Raw genomic sequence first — 17307 nt, 5'->3', positions numbered from 1 at the left:
CACAGCTTTTGCCTCCAGGCCTCAGATCCTTTCGTTCTCCACGAGCTCCCAGCAGCTCCACAGCCTTTCCTCTCCCATCCCGACCATTTCTCCGGGAATGGAGCTCCGCATTTCAATTGCCTTCTCTTTTCTCTGACTACTCCCACCAATCCAGAAGACCTAAAGCTGACACAAGGAACACTCGGTGCCCACAAATCCAAACCCAGACCCGGCCATCCCCAAACCAGCAACTCCCGGACAATTTGCATTCATTCCAACCTAACACTGAGGACTCACCCAACCCTTCAAAATTCCCAAGAAATATCCTGTTGCCTTCACAGCTCCCAGGGGATTCTGCTTCGTGCTCACACGAAGGATTTGGGACTTCCCTGAAAAAACCCGTGCAGGGCACGCCGGAATCCCCGATCCCGTGAATCCGGGGAGCGTTAAAAGCTCGGTCCAGCCTGGGCCCCCGGAAATTTTTGCCAAGTATCCCCCAAGTCCTCGGGATAACAGAACTCTCTGGTACTGCATTTTTGGCGTTGTAAAGCCTGGAATTCCTTTATTCCTAGTGCTGGGCTCTGCATATGGCTGAGAAAATCCCGGCCTCCACACAGACCCAGATTCCAAACTTTTTGATACATTTCAGCAAGCCGAGAAATTCACCTTCCCTACTTCTTCTTAAGGGCATCCTTCTCTTCCCTTACCCGGCGTGCTCTCTCCCACTGGGGGTGGGTTTTCCCCTTCCCATGCTAATTAGTCCCTACTTCTAGGAGGTTTAGGTAACCTTTCTTCCCTGGGACGGATTTCTTAACACAGCTACCGAGGCTTTGGGAGTCTCCTTTATCTTCTACTTTCTGGATCCATAAATGCCACAATCCAGACGCCCAACTTCAACAAGACATCCTTTCTACCTAAAAACACACACTCTCAACTCTTAGATCTTTTAAAGTTTTACCCCCGCAAAATTCCCCTATTTTTCCACCACTGAATTCCTCAGTCCTGCTACCAAGGATTTCTTGAATACCACGGGGCTTTTCTCAAGATTTACCCCCACGACCTTCCCTACGTGCCCACTGCTCATCACCTCATTTTTCCCTCAATGTGGTCGTTCTCCACCCCAGAGAGTTTGTCAAGTGTTGCCTCCAAAATGTTCCCCATCTCTCCACTACTCAGTTCCCCATTTTGCCTCCAAAATATTCAATCTGTCCCCTCCACATTGCATCCACTTTTACCCCCAGCGTTTTACTTCCTCTACAATATTGATTCAACTTTTTCCACCCCAAAAATGTCCATTCTCTCCCTTAAACAGCACCTCAGCTTTTCCCTCAAAAATGCCCCAGAGGGAAACTCAGATTCAGCCCCCAAACTCCCATTTGCCTACACAAACAGTTCTTGTGGCCCCTCTCAATTCCCCCAGGCTTTCAGCTCAAGGAAGAACTGGAAGCCTATTCCCTCATCTCCACCCTTGTTTTGCTTTCCTGGAAAACCTTGCGATCCCACACTTTCTCCAAGAGATCTGCTGGGAGTACTGGAAGGTTTGCTCTCTCAGAGCGCCAGGGGGCTTTACAGCACTTGTTCCTCTGCATCTTTACCCTTTTATCAGCTTTCCCCTGGAACGGTGTTGTGGGAGAAGCTTGGAACTACCAGAAATGGATTGTGTTCACATTTTTGCCCCACCAGTTTTTATCTGGTTTCAAATTCCTGGAATTACCCTCAAATGTGCCCTAGAACACTGCTGTGAAAGGATCAATGAGAAGAACAGCCGGAAAGCAGAAAACCACCTCCAGCAGCAGCCACAATGATCCCATTTCTCTTCTTACCTGGTCCTGCCAGAGCTCCCAACAGCCATTCCCATTCCAAAACAAGAGCTATGGAAGACATTCCTGCTGTCCGTGAGGGTGAGGCGGCAGTTCTGGATGTTCTTCGCTGTGCAATCAGACAACAAACAGAGTGTAAATGATCCTGGTGGTCCCTTCCACGCCAAACCAGCCCGTGATTCCATGCGTGGATCAGCACCTGTCCCAGCTCCATTCCAGAAACCTCCTCCCACTAACCCAGAACTTTCCTTTTTCTGCTCAACATCAGGGGTTTGCTGCCGAGTGCCCCGGGCAGGGGACGCCTCAGCCTTCCCTGGGACCGCAGCATTCCCTGGGCTGCCTCAGCATCCCCTGCGCTGCTGTTCCACGCCCATCCCGTGGTCCAGCGCCTGCGCGGGCTGCAGTGCCGGGCTCTCCCCACGAGGCGGCAGCACCGGGAGCGAGCAGCCCCGGCCGGTCCCGCTGTCTCGGGGCAGCTGCGCCTTTAACCCGCCCTGAGCCGGCGGGGCCGTGAACACAGCGGGCACAAACCCCACCGCTCCCCTTTATTTCACCCTCAGAGGCACAGGATCGCAGCATTTCCTGGGCTGCAAGGGACCCACAGGGAGCATCGAGTCCAAATCCTGGCCCTGCACCCCAAGAATCCCACCCTGTGCCCGAGAGCCTTGTTCAGACCCAAACTCTTCCCCCAAGATCCTGAAAACACAGCGGGGCTGTGGGAGAAGGATGACCACGGAGGATTTTTTTATACAGATCTCCTTGCACGATCGTTAAATAATATTATTAGACAGTCCAGGAACGCATCCCTGTGCCGGGACAGCCACCCCTGTGCCGGAACACTCATCCCTGGGCCGGAATACCGATCCCCCGCGGCCCCCACCGTCCGCTCGGGGCTGTCCCCGTTCCCCGCTCACCTCCGAGCCCGGAGCACCCGCCCCGGTGCCCCCGGCCCGGCAGCGCTGCTCCCCGGGCTCCCCGCCATTGGCGCTCCTGGCGAAGAAGGGCGGAAGTCACCGATACGGCACCGATGTGGCTATTCGACCTTCTCAAGATGGCGGCCGGAAGGACCCCCCCCCCCCCCCCCCCCCGCGCCGTCTATTCGACTGCCTGAATGCTCCCGCCTGCCCCAGGCGCCGCTGACCCCACAGTCGGTGTCCGCGTAGCGGGAAACGCCTCAGAAAATTGCGCGCAAGCGCTGGGCTGGCGTCGGCGTCGGCGTCGGCGTCAGCGTCGCGTTCAGGCAGCCGAATAGACGCAGCTTGGGGGGGGGGGGGGCCTTCCCTGCCGCCATATTGAGAAGGTCAGAAAACAGTGCACACGACCGCCATCTTTAGTGTGGCAGTGACGACACTTCCGCCCTTCGCCGCCATCTTGGGTGCTGGCAGAAGCCACTTCCGGTCGAGCCGCCATCTTTAGTGTGGTACACTTAGGGCCCCCGCCGCCCCTCACAAGGGCTTCTGTCTAGTCGGCTGCCTGAATCCGGCCCGGACTCCGACGCCGGCCCCGCGCTTTCCGCGCGATTTTCCGCCGTGCTTCCCGGTGCGAGGACACGGCTGGCGGGGTCAGCCGCGCCGGAGGCGGCCGACGGCTCCGCGACCGGCGGCAGGCATCGGCAGGGACACCTCTCGCAGGGGGCCTACTGCGTCCGCCATCTTGAGTGTGGCGGAAGTGTAAACCACCCTCTGCAAGGTCCTGGCAGATAATAAAATAATAAAATAAAATAAATACTATAATATTCTAATAAAAACGTCACTTAACGCCGTCCCGAGAGCGCGGAACTGCGCCTTCCTTTCCGAGCCGCCTCCTTGAGAGCGACACGCGGGCGGCTCGATTCCGACCGTGCCCGCCCGGTGCCTCCCGCCCGGGTCGCGCTGCGACCGCGCCTCTGCTGCCCGGCAAAACCGGCCCCGCCGGGCCGCCCCCCGCGCTGTCATTCCCCGCGGTCACCGCCCCGCACGGCGCCCGGCCCTTTCCATAGCTGTGGCCCCGCTCGTGCACGGCCGTGTCCCTTGGCGCTCCGAACCGCCCTTCGCCCCTCCCCTCCGCTGACAGACCCGGCCCCGCTCGCTCCCGCTCCTTGCCACGCTCGGCAGCCACCGAGGCCGCCGCCCTCTCGGCTCAGCCGGCACCGGGCGGCAGCAGCGCCGGGGCGCCGTGTCGGGGGCGGCAGTGCCGCCGTGTCGGGGGCGGCAGTGCCGCCGTGTCGGGGGCGGCAGTGCCGCCGTGTCGGGGGCGGCAGTGCCGCCGTGTCGGGGGCGGCAGTGCCGCCGTGTCGGGGGCGGCAGTGCCGCGCTCTCGCCACCAGGCGGCAGCAGCGCCGCCCAGCTCAGCCCGGGGGCAGGCACAGAGCACAGGGAAAAGCCGGCTCCGGGCGCTCTGCAGCTCCTGCAGCCCGAGCGTCTCGGCTCCTGGGGCCAGGCGCTTGCTGCTTTCCTTCCTACAGAAAAACGCCGGCTCCTTATTCTCAAAACTTGCTGATCTCTATTCCCAGCTTCTTATATTGCTGTATGCGACAGAGTAGACAGAGAGGGCTGGCTTATTTCAAAATGAATTTACATCTAAATCAGTAGCATTTGCCTATAGACGTAAAAGTGAAGAACTTAACAGGTTTTAGTATTCTGCACACAGCCCTCGCTGGGAGGAATGGTAAAAAGTTAAAAACAAATGAAATTTTAAAAGTAGAAAGTTAGAAACAAAGTTACAACGGCAGAAATTTAGAAACAAACAAAGAGGTAAAATACAAGAAACAAACAAATTTCTAAAGGGAGAAAGTTGAAAACAAAGTTAGAAACGAACAAACAAAAAAATTAGAAACAAACAAAATTAGAAAGGTAGAAATTTAGAAACAAAGTCAGAAAGGCAAGTGTTGAGCCTTTGACAGGGTACCCCTCCTTCTCGGACCAGGGTGAAAGAGCAGAGGAGGCTGCTGTTCTGCTAAGTTCTTTATTTCACGGTCTCACAGCTGTCTTGAAGGCAGAGTTCGAATGGGGTTACATGATAAAGCCAAGCAGCAGCAGCAGGCAAAACCAGCTTCTTCTATATGCTCCATACACTCTATTTTTTCTTACAGAAGTGTGGATTCCATTTGTTCATTGACCAGTAAGATTAACACACGATTCTAGTTTTCCTTAAACCCATCCTGGTCTAATTCTAACAGTCGTAAGCCTCACACAAGTGTCACCTGCCCTTGTTCCATAAGGAATCCCTCTACAGACAGGGAGTTGTCACCAGCCCCGTGCTCATGGGCTGCAGGGGACACCTGCACTGAGGAGGAAATGGAAATGGGAAAGAGGGAAATGCAACCTGGTGGGACGCACCTCTGGCACCACATTTCCTCTTCTTCCTGCTGTCCTGGAAAGCCCCAAGTAAATCCAGTCCCTCAGACCCTGCATCCCTGAACACCAGGAGAGCCGGTGTTTTACCCAGATCCCAGTGCCCTGCACGGCTGCGCTGACACGAGCGCAGGCTGACCGCTCCGCCCAGCACCATCCCTCATTCTCCTCCCACGGCTCCCCAAGCGGCCCCAAACCACCCCAGCGTGTCTGTGCCGGGGCCAGGGCCTGCCCCGAGCCCGACCAGAGGCTGTCACCCGGCCCTGCACCAGCTCCCACCCCTGGCAGAGCTGGGAATGCACTGAGAGCTCGGCTCCCCGGGCTCCCCAGCACCCAAACCGGTCCTCAGACACACAAAAATGCCCAACCTGCCCCTCTGGGCGCAGCCAAACACCACAATTCCACCATCCCCAAGCAACTCTGGCACTTGCCTCTTCACCTCCGCCCATTTCCAGTAGCCGGGGCTAGGACCGGGCTGTCAGAAATAGCATTCCCTAGGCAGTTCATCCCAGCACAGAGGAGAAGAGGAGCCTGTCCCTGACCCACACCATGGGCAGGACAAGGGGGGCCCTAGCTGGCTTTGCCTACTCCAGCACCACAGCTCTTGGTCCCAAAGATGGGGCGAGTTCAGTGGTTTTTCCTGTCCTGAAAGAGAGCAGAAAAGGGAAGTTAATCCCACTGTGGAATCCAAGACTCCTGCATTTCCTATTTCTGCTCTGATTGCTCACCGTGGAGTTTTAGCCATGGAAAAAAAAGGAGAATGACACCATATCAAATAAAAAGTTGATTAATCCACGTAGGGGCTGTGGAGAGGATACAAAGGAGCTTTTCCATGATTTTGGGGCTTGAAGAGGGACTGAATTTCCCTCAAAGCTGGGATGGGCCTGAGGATAATAAAGCAAAGGAGCAGCTTCATCTCTCCCTGGCAGAGAGCTCGGGGCTCCATTATGGATACAAATCAATCCCAGCAGGATTTCAAAGGGTTTCTTTAGGATGTCAGGTCCCTCTTTATCAGATCCCTGCTGGGATTCAGGGCCTGCCTGGTCACGGGGTGCTTTGATAAGGGCTGGATTTAAATCCCAGATCTGAGAACAGACATGAAAGGTCCCTGGGTTTCTAGGGGGTTGAAAAACTCAAGCTGGATTCGCTGCAGAGCTGAAAAATCAGGGTAAGAGAGAGCAAGGAGTGGCCAGCAGGCCCAGGCTCCTGATCACGCCCCTGGGATCCATGGGATCCATAGGATCCACGGCCTCTGGCACGCTGCTCCAGCACCCTGCAGGGTGACTGACAGCCGGGCAGGGGAAGGAGCCACCAGCAACTCTGCCACGTGCACCATCATTCACCTTGCACGTGGCCTAAACAGCTACCAAGCACTGATGGACTGACTGAGCCGAAAATATCGGAGAGATCTCAGTTTGCACTCCAAATTCCCTGCAGCCTGTTCCCTTCCTGATCCATCCCTTCAAGCAGCAAGAGTGGAATTCCTTCCATCGTTGCTCTTTCCCTCCTGTTTTCCACTCAACAAGAAAAAGAGCAGCCACGTGAACAGGAGTAAAAGCCCCAAACCCACAAAAAAGCACATTCTCAGCATCACTAATCCCTGCCAAACTGCCAGGAACCTTCCAAAACTACATCCAAGCTTGGAAACAGGGATCCAGTTGTTTGTTTAAGCAGCTATTGATCCAGTCTCTTCCAGCTAATTAAACTATTCACTATTTAAACTCATTAAGCTGCTCATCCTGCTCCTGGCAGCCAGAGGCAAAGAAGAAATCGTGTCTAGATTAAATGGTGATGGTGAATGTGCCCATCCCAGTCCTTGGAGAGGTTGGAATTGCATCCCTGTTCCTCTGCTCTCTTTTCCTTCCTTTTTCTTGGAGTGATTCCCACCCGGATTCCTCAGCTCCAGCTCTCTGAGCAGCCTCAGGGGGAGCATTTCATCCCCTTGGAGCCAACTCCATTTGTTGCATCCTTCATGCCTCAACCACCCCTAAAAGCAGGCAAGTGCTGATGGGCAGTGCAGCTGCTTCCACTTGGGAATGTTTCCAGTGGAACAGGGAGGGAATTCTGAGAAGCTTCCACCCACTGCACGTTATTGCTGGATAAAAGGTGAGGCAGCAAAGGATCAACAAAGGGAGATTTCAGCAAGACAAAGTCCAGACAGAGAGGCTGCAAGTGTGGCTGGGGCTGCTAAACTGGGAAAACTGCAAGGTCAGGCTGTGGGAACATGGATTATACTGAGGTCTGGAACTGGTGTTGGGAAGAGAGGGAGAAGGAGAAGGAGAAGGAGAAGGAGAAGGAGAAGGAGAAGGAGAAGGAGAAGGAGAAGGAGAAGGAGAAGGAGAAGGAGAAGGAGAAGGAGAAGGAGAAGGAGAAGGAGAAGGAGAAGGAGAAGGAGGAGAAGGAGGAGAAGGGGAAGGAGAAGGAGAAGGGGAAGGAGAAGGAGGAGAAGGAGAAGAAGGAGAAGGGGAAGGAGAAGGAGAAGGGGAAGGAGAAGGAGGAGAAGGAGAAGGAGAAGGAGAAGGAGAAGGAGAAGGAGAAGGGGAAGGAGAAGGAGAAGGGGAAGGAGAAGGAGGAGAAGGAGAAGGAGAAGGAGAAGGAGAAGGAGAAGGAGAAGGAGAAGGAGAAGGAGAAGGAGAAGGAGAAGGAGAAGGAGAAGGAGAAGGAGAAGGAGAAGGAGAAGGAGAAGGAGAAGGAGAAGGAGAAGGAGAAGGAGAAGGAGGAGAAGGAGGAGAAGGAGGAGAAGGAGAAGGAGGAGAAGGAGAAGGAGGAGAAGGAGGAGAAGGAGGAGAAGGAGGAGAAGGAGGAGAAGGGCCCGAAGTAACTGCACAGTGAATTTCCTTACCATGAGCCAGGCTCATTCCCTGAGCTGACCAATATCTCCGAGCTCCCCTTCATGGCACAGCCCTGCCAGTAAAGAACAGAAGTTCCTGCTGCTCCCACTGGAATTCTGTAGCGTGCCTGGCATTCCATACGTTATGCTGCCTGAGAATTCCTGCAGCCGTCCTCGGGAAGAGCAGTTCACTGCCACAGGAGGAACAAGAGGAAAGCAGCTGCCACTCTCGGGTTCTGTGCCCTGTAAAAAGTAAAAGCAGATAAAGATCAAAGCTCCATAAAGCTGGAACCATCTCCAACCTCGGGACAGCACTTCTGTGGGAAAAGCGTAGATGGGCAATTAGGAAGGAGATCATCATGCAAATGGGCAAGGGGGGGGAATTAAATTCTGCTGCTTTCTGATTGAGGCCTGCTTCAATTTGCAGCCTTTATAATATCAGTTTAATGGGACTTTTTGTGCTTTAAAGAGGTTTTTATTAGCTGGGGGTTGTCCCTGCCTGGACTGAGGCACAGCACAATGAGTCTCCTGCCTCCTGAAGCCGTGTCGTTATCCCAGCATCTGAAATTAAAAACCAGCACTCTGGGAAACCTCTCTACTCTGAGGAGAAGTGTGAGGAGCGTTTGGGTCTGTGGAAAGCCTGGAACAGCTCTGAGAGACACCAAACATCCTGTGGATCCCAATAAACAGCAAAACATTCCAGCAGCTCCTTCCAACACCGCCCTTGTAGGGAACTCTGTCACCCCAGTGGGTATTTGTGGGAGTAAGGAAGAAATCCCACTAATGACCTCAGTGTGAACACCTCTGGTTCGTCTGGGGATAAATCTCCTTTATCCTTCTGGGAGAATAAAGGAATCCAATGCTGCCTTAATCCCCTGCTCCTCGGAGTCTGCATTTCCAGAATCCATCTCCTGGCCCAGCATGGGAAGGGTTGTCCAGCGCTGGAACAGCTGCCCAGGGCAGTGGTGGAGTCACCAACCCTGGAAGTGCTCATAAAATACATGGATATGGCACTTGAGTGTTCATAAAATACCTGGGTAAATACATGGGTAAATATAGGGATAAATTCATGGGTAAATACGTGGATAAAAATATGGATAAATGTATATGGATAAACATATATGGATAATCCATGGATAAATATAGGGATAAATATGTAGGGATAAATATGTATGGATAAATACAGACCTTGCTTCCCTGAACACCAGGAGAGCCGGTGTTTTACCCAGATCCCAGTGCCCTGCACGGCTGCGCTGACACGAGCACAGGCCGATCGCTCTGCCCAGCACCATCCCTCATTCTCCTCCCACGGCTCCCCAAGCGGCCCCAAAGCACCCCAGCGTGTCTGTGCCGGGGCCAGGGCCTGCCCCGAGCCCGACCAGAGGCTGTCACCCAGCCCTGCACCAGCTCCCACCCCCGGGTGAGCTGGGAATGCACTGAGAGCTCGGCTCCCCGGGCTCCCCAGCACCCAAACCGGTCCTCAGACACACAGAAATGCCCAACCTGCCCCTCTGGGCACAGCCAAACACCACAATTCCATCATCCCCAAGCAACTCTGGCACTTGCCTCTTCACCTCCGCCCATTTCCAGTAGCCGGGGCTAGGACCGGGCTGTCAGTAATAGCATTCCCTAGGCAGTTCATCCCAGCACAGAGGAGAAGAGGAGCCTGTCCCTGACCCACACCATGGGCAGGACAAGGGGGGCCCTAGCTGGCTTTGCCTACTCCAGCACCAAAGCTCTTGGTCCCAAAGATGGGGCGAGTTCAGTGGTTTTTCCTGTCCTGAAAGAGAGCAGAAAAGGGAAGTTAATCCCACTGTGGAATCCAAGACTCCTGCATTTCCTATTTCTGCTCTGCTTGCTCACCGTGGAGTTTTAGCTATGGAAAAAAAAAGGAGAATGACACCATAGCAAATAAAAAGTGCCCTTTTCCAGCATTTTTATTCCAGGCATTAAAAGGATGCTCATTTCTCTTCTAGCATTGTTTCCCTCATTTTAGGAGAACCGTTTTCATCCCAGGCCCCACTCGTCAGTTGTTCGATCCTCTGGCACTGGATTTGGACAAAAGAAGGGACGCACCTGGACTGCAGGAAATCACTGAGAGAAACCCTTCCAAAACGTGACAGAGAAAAACAACAGGAGATGCAGGAAGACACATCCCTCATTTGCACGTCTGGAACGCTTTTCTAAAGACTTCTCTGCATCTGGATGCTCTTTGCTCTTGGCTTTCTTCACAGGAATGCATTTGCTGCTAAACACGTCTCAGACCCTTACCTGATCGGGATAAGGTGGGATGGAGATGAAGACTCCCACAGGGAATAGCCAGGGAGATGCAGGGCCTGGGAACATCAAGGACGGAGAAGAGAAGGAACAGGGATTGTTTTTCTTGTTTAGAGCCAGCAGTGCTGTGAGCTTGGAGAACACACGGCACCGCAGGGATCCAGGGCAGGAGCGGGATAACTGCGGGATAAGGGGAATCTGCTCCCACTCCAGGGCTGTGCCAGTGAAGGAGGGGAATTTTTTAGTGCCTTCATTACACACAAAAACCAAACCCAGCACCACCGAGCTGGACTTTCGTGAGCCGCAAAACAAAGCGGCCCCTGGCCTTTGGGGGAACACAACCTCACCGAGTCACGGAGCCAGGGCATGACACTTGGGAATGATCCTTGCTGCTGCCTGCAGGCAAATCGGATGAGGGAGCCACAGGAGCTGCGGGGTTTCCTGCTCTTCCTGCAACGCCATCGGTCCAGACCAGGAGACCTTTCCTGGAACAGATCTTCCCTGTAAAGGGAGCTACACCAAAGCTCAAGCCCTCATTTAGAGACCCTTGGAAAAGCAAAGGTGAGAGGGGATTACCTGGAGCCCCAGGGGACCGAGGCGCAGGCGATGAAGAAGCAGACAGCAAAGTGCTTCCACTGCTTCTCACTCCAGCAAAGGGAACATCCCTGGAATTTCATGGCCGGCGTCGCTCCCAAACCCCACAGGTGAACCCACACGTACTCCAGGACTGATCTCCTTCAAACTTCCAGCAGCACAGACTCACCGGGAGGAACTGCGATCCAAGGACACACATCAGCAACCGTCTTCCCGCTTGCCCCTCTCTCCACATTTTCCCTTTCCAGCGGGATGCAGGTGCCACCCCCCAGAGGCAGGAAAACTGCCTTGCAATCCGCTACAAAACCTGCCTGGAAAGCCCAGGATGCCCGGAGCCAGCAGCCGTTTCTCCTGGAGCTCCTGCTGACAGGCATTTGAAGCCTGCTGTGCCTCACAGCTGCTTTTCTGCCAAGGGCATTCCCATCTTTTCTTTTTTAGCCCAAAGAAAGGTTTGCAAAGCTGAGTTTTGTGAGAAGCGCTTCATATTTGGATCATTCTTAACTTGGAGTTTCCCTTGGCACCAAAATCAGGGGCTCACCTTTTGCTTGGAGCTTGGCTGAAGTCCTCAGCAGTGCCAGGGAATGTGGCCATTGGAGGCTTTGGGCAGATTTGGCTCATCTGCCTTTTTAGGCCTTGTTTCTTTCTCTCAGCCTTCCCACTGGATTGTGGCCTCCGAGGAATACGTAAAATCCCATTCCATTCCTATTCTTTCGGACAATTTTTTGTACCGTCCCTGTACAAAACGAGGCCCCCTGTTCGGATGCTTTTCCCCACCGTTCCCCGGCACTTTTATCTGCCGGTGCATTCCCTGCGTTGCTTGGGCTCTTCCCAGCTCTCTGAGCTCCTTCACAAGGCAGCAGATCGATTTGGCCCAGGAACTAAACCCTCCCGAGGAATTGTCTGATGCCATCTCCGCATTTGACACCTGATCCTTGTGCTCAAAGGATCCCTCTTTCTTCCCTTCAGCCAATTCCAAGGCTCGCTGCCCCCAGCTGCGATCAGGCCCCAGCCTGATCCCTGCAGTCTTCCCTGCCGGGATCCTGCTCAGGAATCCCTGGGCTACAAATGTAAGAATTCATTCTTCCCACCCCTGCCCAGTTCCAAAGGATTTGGTGTCTGCCTTACCCGGCTGGAGCCTGCTTCCAACTCTGTTCTTGCTGCTTCTGCTGCTTTCCAGTTCCCAGGAATTCCACCGACGGAGCGACAGCGTTTTCCAGCTCCGCCAGGATTCCCTCTGCTGCGTTTGGGTGCTGGAAGGATATCAAAACCAGGCTCTCTGGGGCTTTACTATCAGGAAATTACATCCCCGGATTTGTTCATTTCCAAATATTATCTCTTCCCAACAAAGCACTGGGCATCCAAGGAATACAGAAAGTGATGGGCTGACCACTGCTTACTCCTCTGGAATGTCAGAGCTTGGAAAAAAAGGGCACTTGAGGCTTCTCCTGGTGCTGCCCGTGAGGTGTATTCTACTTGAGAGCCCCTTCCCGTGTCTTTCCCTGTATCCACCAAAAAATCCACCCCTTCATTCCCCAGCTGCTTGCTTCCTCCCTCTTTTCCTGTATCCAACAGAATTTTAACAGGTCAATAGTCCCCTCTGCAAGAGCACCTTTCATTCCAAACCTAAGAACAAACGAATCACTTCCCTTCCACCGTCCTTATTAGGATTCCACTGAGAGCAGTGGATGGAAAATGATCCTCTCCTGGTCCCTGCTGGATTCCCGGAGCAGGGATCCTTTCCCTCTTTCCCCCCACCACGGTGCCCTCCTCCCCCTCCCGCCCCACCCCACACCCTTTTCAGGCTTTGTTCCACAGCTTTTGCCTCCAGGCCTCAGATCCTTTCGTTCTCCACGAGCTCCCAGCAGCTCCACAGCCTTTCCTCTCCCATCCCGACCATTTCTCCGGGAATGGAGCTCCGCATTTCAATTGCCTTCTCTTTTCTCTGACTACTCCCACCAATCCAGAAGACCTAAAGCTGACACAAGGAACACTCGGTGCCCACAAATCCAAACCCAGACCCGGCCATCCCCAAACCAGCAACTCCCGGACAATTTGCATTCATTCCAACCTAACACTGAGGACTCACCCAACCCTTCAAAATTCCCAAGAAATATCCTGTTGCCTTCACAGCTCCCAGGGGATTCTGCTTCGTGCTCACACGAAGGATTTGGGACTTCCCTGAAAAAACCCGTGCAGGGCACGCCGGAATCCCCGATCCCGTGAATCCGGGGAGCGTTAAAAGCTCGGTCCAGCCTGGGCCCCCGGAAATTTTTGCCAAGTATCCCCCAAGTCCTCGGGATAACAGAACTCTCTGGTACTGCATTTTTGGCGTTGTAAAGCCTGGAATTCCTTTATTCCTAGTGCTGGGCTCTGCATATGGCTGAGAAAATCCCGGCCTCCACACAGACCCAGATTCCAAACTTTTTGATACATTTCAGCAAGCCGAGAAATTCACCTTCCCTACTTCTTCTTAAGGGCATCCTTCTCTTCCCTTACCCGGCGTGCTCTCTCCCACTGGGGGTGGGTTTTCCCCTTCCCATGCTAATTAGTCCCTACTTCTAGGAGGTTTAGGTAACCTTTCTTCCCTGGGACGGATTTCTTAACACAGCTACCGAGGCTTTGGGAGTCTCCTTTATCTTCTACTTTCTGGATCCATAAATGCCACAATCCAGACGCCCAACTTCAACAAGACATCCTTTCTACCTAAAAACACACACTCTCAACTCTTAGATCTTTTAAAGTTTTACCCCCGCAAAATTCCCCTATTTTTCCACCACTGAATTCCTCAGTCCTGCTACCAAGGATTTCTTGAATACCACGGGGCTTTTCTCAAGATTTACCCCCACGACCTTCCCTACGTGCCCACTGCTCATCACCTCATTTTTCCCTCAATGTGGTCGTTCTCCACCCCAGAGAGTTTGTCAAGTGTTGCCTCCAAAATGTTCCCCATCTCTCCACTACTCAGTTCCCCATTTTGCCTCCAAAATATTCAATCTGTCCCCTCCACATTGCATCCACTTTTACCCCCAGCGTTTTACTTCCTCTACAATATTGATTCAACTTTTTCCACCCCAAAAATGTCCATTCTCTCCCTTAAACAGCACCTCAGCTTTTCCCTCAAAAATGCCCCAGAGGGAAACTCAGATTCAGCCCCCAAACTCCCATTTGCCTACACAAACAGTTCTTGTGGCCCCTCTCAATTCCCCCAGGCTTTCAGCTCAAGGAAGAACTGGAAGCCTATTCCCTCATCTCCACCCTTGTTTTGCTTTCCTGGAAAACCTTGCGATCCCACACTTTCTCCAAGAGATCTGCTGGGAGTACTGGAAGGTTTGCTCTCTCAGAGCGCCAGGGGGCTTTACAGCACTTGTTCCTCTGCATCTTTACCCTTTTATCAGCTTTCCCCTGGAACGGTGTTGTGGGAGAAGCTTGGAACTACCAGAAATGGATTGTGTTCACATTTTTGCCCCACCAGTTTTTATCTGGTTTCAAATTCCTGGAATTACCCTCAAATGTGCCCTAGAACACTGCTGTGAAAGGATCAATGAGAAGAACAGCCGGAAAGCAGAAAACCACCTCCAGCAGCAGCCACAATGATCCCATTTCTCTTCTTACCTGGTCCTGCCAGAGCTCCCAACAGCCATTCCCATTCCAAAACAAGAGCTATGGAAGACATTCCTGCTGTCCGTGAGGGTGAGGCGGCAGTTCTGGATGTTCTTCGCTGTGCAATCAGACAACAAACAGAGTGTAAATGATCCTGGTGGTCCCTTCCACGCCAAACCAGCCCGTGATTCCATGCGTGGATCAGCACCTGTCCCAGCTCCATTCCAGAAACCTCCTCCCACTAACCCAGAACTTTCCTTTTTCTGCTCAACATCAGGGGTTTGCTGCCGAGTGCCCCGGGCAGGGGACGCCTCAGCCTTCCCTGGGACCGCAGCATTCCCTGGGCTGCCTCAGCATCCCCTGCGCTGCTGTTCCACGCCCATCCCGTGGTCCAGCGCCTGCGCGGGCTGCAGTGCCGGGCTCTCCCCACGAGGCGGCAGCACCGGGAGCGAGCAGCCCCGGCCGGTCCCGCTGTCTCGGGGCAGCTGCGCCTTTAACCCGCCCTGAGCCGGCGGGGCCGTGAACACAGCGGGCACAAACCCCACCGCTCCCCTTTATTTCACCCTCAGAGGCACAGGATCGCAGCATTTCCTGGGCTGCAAGGGACCCACAGGGAGCATCGAGTCCAAATCCTGGCCCTGCACCCCAAGAATCCCACCCTGTGCCCGAGAGCCTTGTTCAGACCCAAACTCTTCCCCCAAGATCCTGAAAACACAGCGGGGCTGTGGGAGAAGGATGACCACGGAGGATTTTTTTATACAGATCTCCTTGCACGATCGTTAAATAATATTATTAGACAGTCCAGGAACGCATCCCTGTGCCGGGACAGCCACCCCTGTGCCGGAACACTCATCCCTGGGCCGGAATACCGATCCCCCGCGGCCCCCACCGTCCGCTCGGGGCTGTCCCCGTTCCCCGCTCACCTCCGAGCCCGGAGCACCCGCCCCGGTGCCCCCGGCCCGGCAGCGCTGCTCCCCGGGCTCCCCGCCATTGGCGCTCCTGGCGAAGAAGGGCGGAAGTCACCGATACGGCACCGATGTGGCTATTCGACCTTCTCAAGATGGCGGCCGGAAGGACCCCCCCCCCCCCCCCCCCCCCCGCGCCGTCTATTCGACTGCCTGAATGCTCCCGCCTGCCCCAGGCGCCGCTGACCCCACAGTCGGTGTCCGCGTAGCGGGAAACGCCTCAGAAAATTGCGCGCAAGCGCTGGGCTGGCGTCGGCGTCGGCGTCAGCGTCGCGTTCAGGCAGCCGAATAGACGCAGCTTGGGGGGGGGGGGGGCCTTCCCTGCCGCCATATTGAGAAGGTCAGAAAACAGTGCACACGACCGCCATCTTTAGTGTGGCAGTGACGACACTTCCGCCCTTCGCCGCCATCTTGGGTGCTGGCAGAAGCCACTTCCGGTCGAGCCGCCATCTTTAGTGTGGTACACTTAGGGCCCCCGCCGCCCCTCACAAGGGCTTCTGTCTAGTCGGCTGCCTGAATCCGGCCCGGACTCCGACGCCGGCCCCGCGCTTTCCGCGCGATTTTCCGCCGTGCTTCCCGGTGCGAGGACACGGCTGGCGGGGTCAGCCGCGCCGGAGGCGGCCGACGGCTCCGCGACCGGCGGCAGGCATCGGCAGGGACACCTCTCGCAGGGGGCCTACTGCGTCCGCCATCTTGAGTGTGGCGGAAGTGTAAACCACCCTCTGCAAGGTCCTGGCAGATAATAAAATAATAAAATAAAATAAATACTATAATATTCTAATAAAAACGTCACTTAACGCCGTCCCGAGAGCGCGGAACTGCGCCTTCCTTTCCGAGCCGCCTCCTTGAGAGCGACACGCGGGCGGCTCGATTCCGACCGTGCCCGCCCGGTGCCTCCCGCCCGGGTCGCGCTGCGACCGCGCCTCTGCTGCCCGGCAAAACCGGCCCCGCCGGGCCGCCCCCCGCGCTGTCATTCCCCGCGGTCACCGCCCCGCACGGCGCCCGGCCCTTTCCATAGCTGTGGCCCCGCTCGTGCACGGCCGTGTCCCTTGGCGCTCCGAACCGCCCTTCGCCCCTCCCCTCCGCTGACAGACCCGGCCCCGCTCGCTCCCGCTCCTTGCCACGCTCGGCAGCCACCGAGGCCGCCGCCCTCTCGGCTCAGCCGGCACCGGGCGGCAGCAGCGCCGGGGCGCCGTGTCGGGGGCGGCAGTGCCGCCGTGTCGGGGGCGGCAGTGCCGCCGTGTCGGGGGCGGCAGTGCCGCCGTGTCGGGGGCGGCAGTGCCGCCGTGTCGGGGGCGGCAGTGCCGCCGTGTCGGGGGCGGCAGTGCCGCCGTGTCGGGGGCGGCAGTGCCGCCGTGTCGGGGGCGGCAGTGCCGCGCTCTCGCCACCAGGCGGCAGCAGCGCCGCCCAGCTCAGCCCGGGGGCAGGCACAGAGCACAGGGAAAAGCCGGCTCCGGGCGCTCTGCAGCTCCTGCAGCCCGAGCGTCTCGGCTCCTGGGGCCAGGCGCTTGCTGCTTTCCTTCCTACAGAAAAACGCCGGCTCCTTATTCTCAAAACTTGCTGATCTCTATTCCCAGCTTCTTATATTGCTGTATGCGACAGAGTAGACAGAGAGGGCTGGCTTATTTCAAAATGAATTTACATCTAAATCAGTAGCATTTGCCTATAGACGTAAAAGTGAAGAACTTAACAGGTTTTAGTATTCTGCACACAGCCCTCGCTGGGAGGAATGGTAAAAAGTTAAAAACAAATGAAATTTTAAAAGTAGAAAGTTAGAAACAAAGTTACAACGGCAGAAATTTAGAAACAAACAAAGAGGTAAAATACAAGAAACAAACAAATTTCTAAAGGGAGAAAGTTGAAAACAAAGTTAGAAACGAACAAACAAAAAAATTAGAAACAAACAAAAT

The sequence above is a fragment of the Coloeus monedula genome (assembly GCF_965178545.1).
Source record: "Coloeus monedula genome assembly, contig: HAP1_SCAFFOLD_289, whole genome shotgun sequence".
NCBI classification, from domain to species: Eukaryota; Metazoa; Chordata; class Aves; order Passeriformes; family Corvidae; genus Coloeus; species Coloeus monedula.
Note: the sequence above shows the minus strand (reverse complement) of the source record.